The sequence below is a fragment of the Anopheles moucheti genome (assembly GCF_943734755.1).
Source record: "Anopheles moucheti chromosome X unlocalized genomic scaffold, idAnoMoucSN_F20_07 X_unloc_22, whole genome shotgun sequence".
In the NCBI taxonomy this organism is placed as follows: Eukaryota; Metazoa; Arthropoda; class Insecta; order Diptera; family Culicidae; genus Anopheles; species Anopheles moucheti.
In genome coordinates, this window is record NW_026453529.1 from 82,501 (window position 1) to 89,872 (window position 7,372).

Below are 7,372 nucleotides of genomic sequence, written 5' to 3' on the forward strand. Positions count from 1 at the left end.
TGGCTTGGGCAGCAACACCAGGCGCTGTCGCTTCCACGGCGCAGGAAACGTGCCACTGTCCAGGCAGTCCTGGTACAAGCGGCGAAAAACCTCCGGGTACTCCCTGATCGCTGTCCTGACGGCTGCATTGGGGATCCCGTCCAAACCCGGCGCCTTCCGGTTGGCCATGCTCCCCACGATGTCCAGCAGCTCGCTCGTGGTGACAGGCGTCAGCGACTGCCCGTCCGCGGAGTCCTCCTCTGCCGGCCAGTCGACAGGCGGATGAGTCGGGAACAGGTCCCCGGAGATGCGCTGCAGCTCCTCCCTGTCTGTCTCCGGTGGCACGTAGCTGCCACGAAGCCGCGACATGACAGCACGGTAACCTGCCCCGAACTCATTGTCCTCCGCGAGTCGGATGAGGTTATCAAACTCTGCCCGTTTGCTGGCCCGGATCGCCTTCTCCATCGCCCGCCTCGCAGTTCGGTGGTGCGCTGCTGCAAGGCTGCGCTCTTGCAGGTCGACCGTGGCGACCATCCGGTCGCGAGCGGCTGCACACTCCTCACGGAGGCGCGTGAGCTCCGGTGTCCACCAAAAGAGGGCTCGATGGGGGTCACGATGCGACGTGGTGACCCGCGCCATCGTTTCGTCGCATGCCTCGAAGATGGCATCGACCATACCCTCCTGGCTGACCGCTCGCTCCTCGAAGCTCGCCGCTCGCAGTGCCACCCGGAACGCCTCGGCCGAGAACTGCGAGGCCTTCCATCTCCTGCCCTGGCGATGGGAGATGGGCTGATGGTTGCTCCGCTGGTGTCGATGTTGCTGCTGCTGCTGCCGCCGATGATGGTGGTGCTGCTGCTGCTGCTGTCGCTGCTGATGCCGCTCGGTGTGGTGCTGGAGCGAGGAGGACGGCCCGACGGTGAAGAGGATGTACCGGTGGTCGGACGCCGTGTAAAACCGCGCCAACGAGTCGGGAGCCACTGCCCAGGTGTCGGGTCGAGCGATAGACTCGCTCGCGAACGACACATCGACAACACTGGGAGTGGCAACGCCGTTCCCGACGAACGTTGGGGTTGTACCTCGGTTGAGAATCCTCAACCCGAGCTGCTGGATGGTGGACAGCAGCTCCTCGCCCCGCACTGTGTTGCGTTCGCTTCCCCACTCCTCGTGCCCGGCGTTAAAATCGCCTGCTACGACGACGTGAGGGTGGGGAAGCGCCTCCAGCTCCAGAGCCTCCAGGAAGTGCTCGAACTCGCCGATGGTGAGGCGGGGGGGAGCATAGCAGCTAACAAACACAATGCCGCCGATCTGGGCGGCTACCAATCCAGGCGTTGGGCTGCGCCACACACGCTGGATGGGGTGCGCTCCGGTAGCCACCACGGCTACTCCCCCCGACGAGTCGACTGACCACGTTCCGTTGTTCTCTGGAGGCCGGTACACCTCCGAGAGCAGCAACACGTCGATCCGCTCCGTCCGAGCGGATTGCAGGACGAAGTCCTGGGCAGTGCGTCCACCGCCCAGGTTAGCCTGCAACACACGCAGCTGCTGCTTCACTCGCATGATGCTGGCGGCTGTCCACAACTTGCGTGGCCGATGCTGTGCGGGCCACCACACTTGAGGCACTTAGCCTCCGAGGAGCAATCCTTCGCCAGATGACCAGCGGTGCCACAGCGGAAGCACTTCCCACTGTGATCCGTCTCGCTCCGACAGTCGCGCACGATGTGGCCGATGTCGAAGCAGCGCAAGCAACGGCGCTGGCTGACAGGGCGACGGGGGACTTCACGTGCCGTGCTGATGCACTGGCACAGTGGCAGCCTCACCTCGTGTAAAAGCTGCGCTTTCACTAGCGGGAGGCGGACACGAGCGCGTTTCGTCCCGTCGCTCAGCTCCCAGACGTCGACGAAGGTGATGCCCGGTGCCACCCCGAGTTTGGCCCGGATCGCTTCCTTCACGTCGTCGACGGTGGCCAGCGAATCGACGTGGGTAACCAGGACCTCTCCCATGTCTGTGAGTACTCGAGCTACTCCCATGTCTCCAAGGACGCCCTGAATCTTAGAAGCAAGCGCCTCGCTGTCGGCGGTCCGTTTGATGGGGACGCGAAGGTGGCCTTGAGCCGTACGTCGACCCATCCCAATGTCCGTGCGGACCTCCTCCAGTTCCGAATCCGTTCGCAGCTTCAGGTATACCTGCGTCCAGGTTACTCCCTCAGCCGGTGCGACTTCAATAGTGTCCGGACGCACACTGCGTCGCGTCGGACGACGATGTAGCTGCTGCTGTTGTTGTTGTCGCGGCTGCTGCTGATGATGTGGCTGCTGCTGGTTGCGGTTATGCAACAGCTGGCCCTTCAGCTGCCACTGCTGCTGCTGACGCTGCTGCTGCGGTTGGCGCATTTGCGGAGGGCGATAAGACCCCCCCTGCTGCGTTTGTTGCCGCTGCTGCTGCTGTTGCTGCTGTTGCTGCCGCTGCTGCTGCTCCTGCCGTTGCTGCTGGGCCGGCTGCTGGCGTGCCGGCTTACGGCGCACCACCTCGGCCCAGGAGCCGCCTTCCTGGTCCGGAGACGGCAACACCGTAGCCGTCACCGCACCCACTGCCTGCTTCTGCCGCTGCTGTTGCTGCTGCTGCTGCTGCTGCTGTTGCTGCTGTACAGACACTAGCTGTGCCAGCAGACCATTCGACGCCTCGCGTTCCCTGCGGTTCTCCTCCCGCAGGTACTGCACCTCCTGGCGATGGCTCTCCTGCATCGCCGCGAGGTCTTTGCGGAACTGCTCCGCCTGTTCCGTCAATTGTGCGCGGAGGAGGGCCAGCTGGTCCTCCAAGCGCTCAATAAGCCTCTCCATCTGCACTGTCGACGCTGTTGCTGTGGCCGTGCCAACTCCACTCATGCGAGCAGCACCTCTCGTGGCTGTGGTCTGCCTTTCCATGACTTTGCTCAGCACTACGACTGGCTTCGAGCCCACCGGTGCTCGGCTGTCCGTCGATGCTGCCCTTGACCGCAAATTCGATGCCATGGTTGAGTTTGGTGTTCCCCCAGGATGGGGGTAGGGGTGGGTGGAAAGTGGGCGGAGTGTGACGACTCGACGCCCCTCCTTCAGACCTTTCCAACGATACCCCTCACTGGTGTCCTACTGCAAAAACCAGCTCACAAAAGTGGTTTTTCCTTCCGGGGTGGAAGGGGGTGAGTAGCGGGTCAGCGGGGTGGACACCATCGGACGCCCAATCCGACGACCTTTCTCCCGATACCCCGCACGTGTCTCTAGCACAAAGGACGCTCGAGTTATTGCAGATTGAAAGTCCGATAACTCGGTTTTGGAGTTCGATAACTTTTATCAAACTACTTATCGAACTTTTCGAAACGCTATAACTCCACGAAGTTACGACACATTCACACGTCCGAGGTCTCTATCGACGGGAATTTTTATCGTCCGTCGAATCGCGTTTGTACTAAAACCCGGTTTAGTACAAAAATTTTGCACAATGTACTAAAACCACTGCCACTTCCGGTATGACACACGCACACGCACAAATTTGGTGTCTGTGGATGCGTCTTGCAAAGACGCGTCCGTTGACGTATCGCTCGAGAGAATCCAGTCACTATTCTATTTTTAAACGCGGAAAAACTGGTGCACGAAAAAGTCCCCCCCCTTTGCAGGTAGGGGGGTGAAACTTGGGTGGAGGGTGCACAACCAAAATCGAAGGTCGGCTACGTGAAATCAAAACCCTAGCTCAAACGGTTCGCCCGTTATTCGCGATTTCCTGATCTCAGCCTTCTTACACACACAAGGTGCCCCCACATAGAGCCACGCGCGTGCGTAATGTTGCCTCCACACGCCGATGAAAATGGCACTAGATCTCCGATTTTGCACGCTTATAACTCCGCGAGTATTTGTTGCACAGAAACGGTAGACCACTCTATCGAATCGCACAGTTCTCAATTAAAGTTCTGCAGTACTTTTAACGCGATTCACGCACTTCTGGGGGGGCAAAAGAGCCGTACACTGCAAAAGCGCCAGTAGTTTTTTTAGTTTTTTCACTGCTACTTCCGGTGTAGCTCACGCACACGCACAAATTTGGTGTCTGTGGATGCGTCTCGCGAAGACGCGTCCGTTGACATATCGCTCGAGAAAATCCAGTCACTATTCGATTTTTAAACGCGGAAAAACTGGTGCACGAAAAAGTCCCCCCCCTTTGCAGGTAGGGGGGTGAAACTTGGGTGGGGGGTGCACAACCAAAATCGAAGGTCGGCTACGTGAAATCAAAACCCTAGCTCAAACGGTTCGCCCGTTATTCGCGATTTCCTGATCTCAGCCTTCTTACACACACAAGGTGCCCCCACATAGAGCCACGCGCGTGCGAAATGTTGTGCCGTACCGCCACGTGCCGATGAAAATGACACTAGACCTCCGATTTTGCACGCTTATAACTCCGCGAGTATTTGTCGCACAGAAACGGTAGACCACTCTATCGAATCGCGCAGTTCTCAGTTGAAGTTCTGCAATACTTTTAACGCGATTCACGCACTTCTGGGGGGGCAAAAGAGCCGTACACTGCAAAAGCGCCAGTAGTTTTTTTAGTTTTTCCACTGCTACTTCCGGTGTAGCTCACGCACACGCACAAATTTGGTGTCTGTGGATGCGTCTCGCGAAGACGCGTCCGTTGACGTATCGTTCGAAAGAATCCAGTCACTATTCGATTTTTAAACGCGGAAAAACTGGTGCACGAAAAAGTCCCCCCCCTTTGCAGGTAGGGGGGTGAAACTTGGGTGGAGGGTGCACAACCAAAATCGAAGGTCGGCTACGTGAAATCAAAACCCTAGCTCAAACGGTTCGCCCGTTATTCGCGATTTCCTGATCTCAGCCTTCTTACACACACAAGGTGCCCCCACATAGAGCCACGCGCGTGCGTAATGTTGCCTCCACGCGCCGATGAAAATGGCACTGGTCCTCCGATTTTGCACGCTTATAACTCCGCGAGTATTTGTTGCACAGAAACGGTAGACCACTCTATCGAATCGCACAGTTCTCAATTAAAGTTCTGCAATACTTTTAACGCGATTCACGCACTTCTAGGGGGGCAAAAGAGCCGTACACTGCAAAAGCGCCAGTAGTTTTTTTAGTTTTTTCACTGCTACTTCCGGTGTAGCTCACGCACACGCACAAATTTGGTGTCTGTGGATGCGTCTCGCGAAGACGCGTCCGTTGACGTATCGCTCGAGAAAATCCAGTCACTATTCGATTTTGAAACGCGGAAAAACTGGTGCACGAAAAAGTCCCCCCCCTTTGCAGGTAGGGGGGTGAAACTTGGGTGGAGGGTGCACAACCAAAATCGAAGGTCGGCTACGTGAAATCAAAACCCTAGCTCAAACGGTTCGCCCGTTATTCGCGATTTCCTGATCTCAGCCTTCTTACACACACAAGGTGCCCCCACATAGAGCCACGCGCGTGCGAAATGTTGTGCCGTACCGCCACGTGCCGATGAAAATGACACTAGACCTCCGATTTTGCACGCTTATAACTCCGCGAGTATTTGTCGCACAGAAACGGTAGACCACTCTATCGAATCGCGCAGTTCTCAGTTAAAGTTCTGCAGTACTTTTAACGCGATTCACGCACTTCTGGGGGGGCAAAAGAGCCGTACACTGCAAAAGCGCCAGTAGTTTTTTTAGTTTTTTCACTGCTACTTCCGGTGTAGCTCACGCACACGCACAAATTTGGTGTCTGTGGATGCGTCTCGCGAAGACGCGTGCGTTGACATATCGCTCGAGAAAATCCAGTCACTATTCGATTTTTAAACGCGGAAAAACTGGTGCACGAAAAAGTCCCCCCCCTTTGCTGGTAGGGGGGTGAAACTTGGGTGGAGGGTGCACAACCAAAATCGAAGGTCGGCTACGTGAAATCAAAACCCTAGCTCAAACGGTTCGCCCGTTATTCGCGATTTCCTGATCTCAGCCTTCTTACACACACAAGGTGCCCCCACATAGAGCCACGCGCGTGCGAAATGTTGTGCCGTACCGCCACGTGCCGATGAAAATGACACTAGACCTCCGATTTTGCACGCTTATAACTCCGCGAGTATTTGTCGCACAGAAACAGTAGACCACTCTATCGAATCGCGCAGTTCTCAGTTGAAGTTCTGCAATACTTTTAACGCGATTCACGCACTTCTGGGGGGGCAAAAGAGCCGTACACTGCAAAAGCGCCAGTAGTTTTTTTAGTTTTTTCACTGCTACTTCCGGTATGACACACGCACACGCACAAATTTGGTGTCTGTGGATGCGTCTCGCGAAGACGCGTCCGTTGACGTATCGTTCGAAGCAATCCAAGCACTGACCACCTTAAAATAGCCGAAAAACTGGTGCACGAAAAAGTCCCCCCCCTTTGTAGGTAGGGGGGTGAAACTTGGGTGGAAGGTCCGCAACCAGAATCGGGGGTCGGCTACGTGAAATCAATGTCCTAGCTGGCCGTCCGGGGTCAATATCACACTTTATTCGCTTTACACCTTACACACACACACAATGCTTAGCGGGAGCAGCACTGAAGCACGTCCGTTCGCCTCGAAGTGTGGATCGCAACTACAGGGATAACTGGCTTGTGGCCGCCAAGCGTTCATAGCGACGTGGCTTTTTGATCCTTCGATGTCGGCTCTTCCTATCATTGTGAAGCAAAATTCACCAAGCGTAGGATTGTTCACCCTTTCAAGGGAACGTGAGCTGGGTTTAGACCGTCGTGAGACAGGTTAGTTTTACCCTACTGGTGTGTGCTGTTTGCCGCTATCTTAACGGAATTCCTGTGCAGTACGAGAGGAACCACAGGTACGGACCACTGGCTCAATACTAGTTCGACCGGACTTTGGTATGACGCTACGTCCGCTGGATTATGCCTGAACGCCTCTAAGGTCGTATCCAATCCGAGCTGATAGCGCTTCTCAAACCCATTAGGTGATCGGAAGCTAGCGGGCTTAACAACCCTCCGAGATCCGTCGGTGCTGCCCCGCGCACACTGACGTCTCATCCCCGCTATAGCACTAGACTGAGCCGCAACGGGCGGGAGCACGCTGCACGTGGAAGTACCTTACCACAGGGAACCCTGGTGGCTGTGTTTCCGTCGACCGTGGATACAACTAGTTTCGACACCTTCGACCGCCCGCAAACGACGGGACTACAGGCTGGGAGCTGCGAGTTGTAGAGATGCGTTCGCATCGATCCTCTCAGGCGACCCATGCTTGCTGGTGCTCGCGTTCACTTTGGGAATGGAGTGTTCGCGAGAGTGATTGTTGTGTTGTGTGTGTACAGTTGGTGCTTGCGTGCACTCCCATAGTGGAGTGTTCGCGAGCTTAAAACGCTAAGTCCCGATTAATACTCTCCTCGCAACATTATGTGCGTGGCTCCACGCCAAGTGGG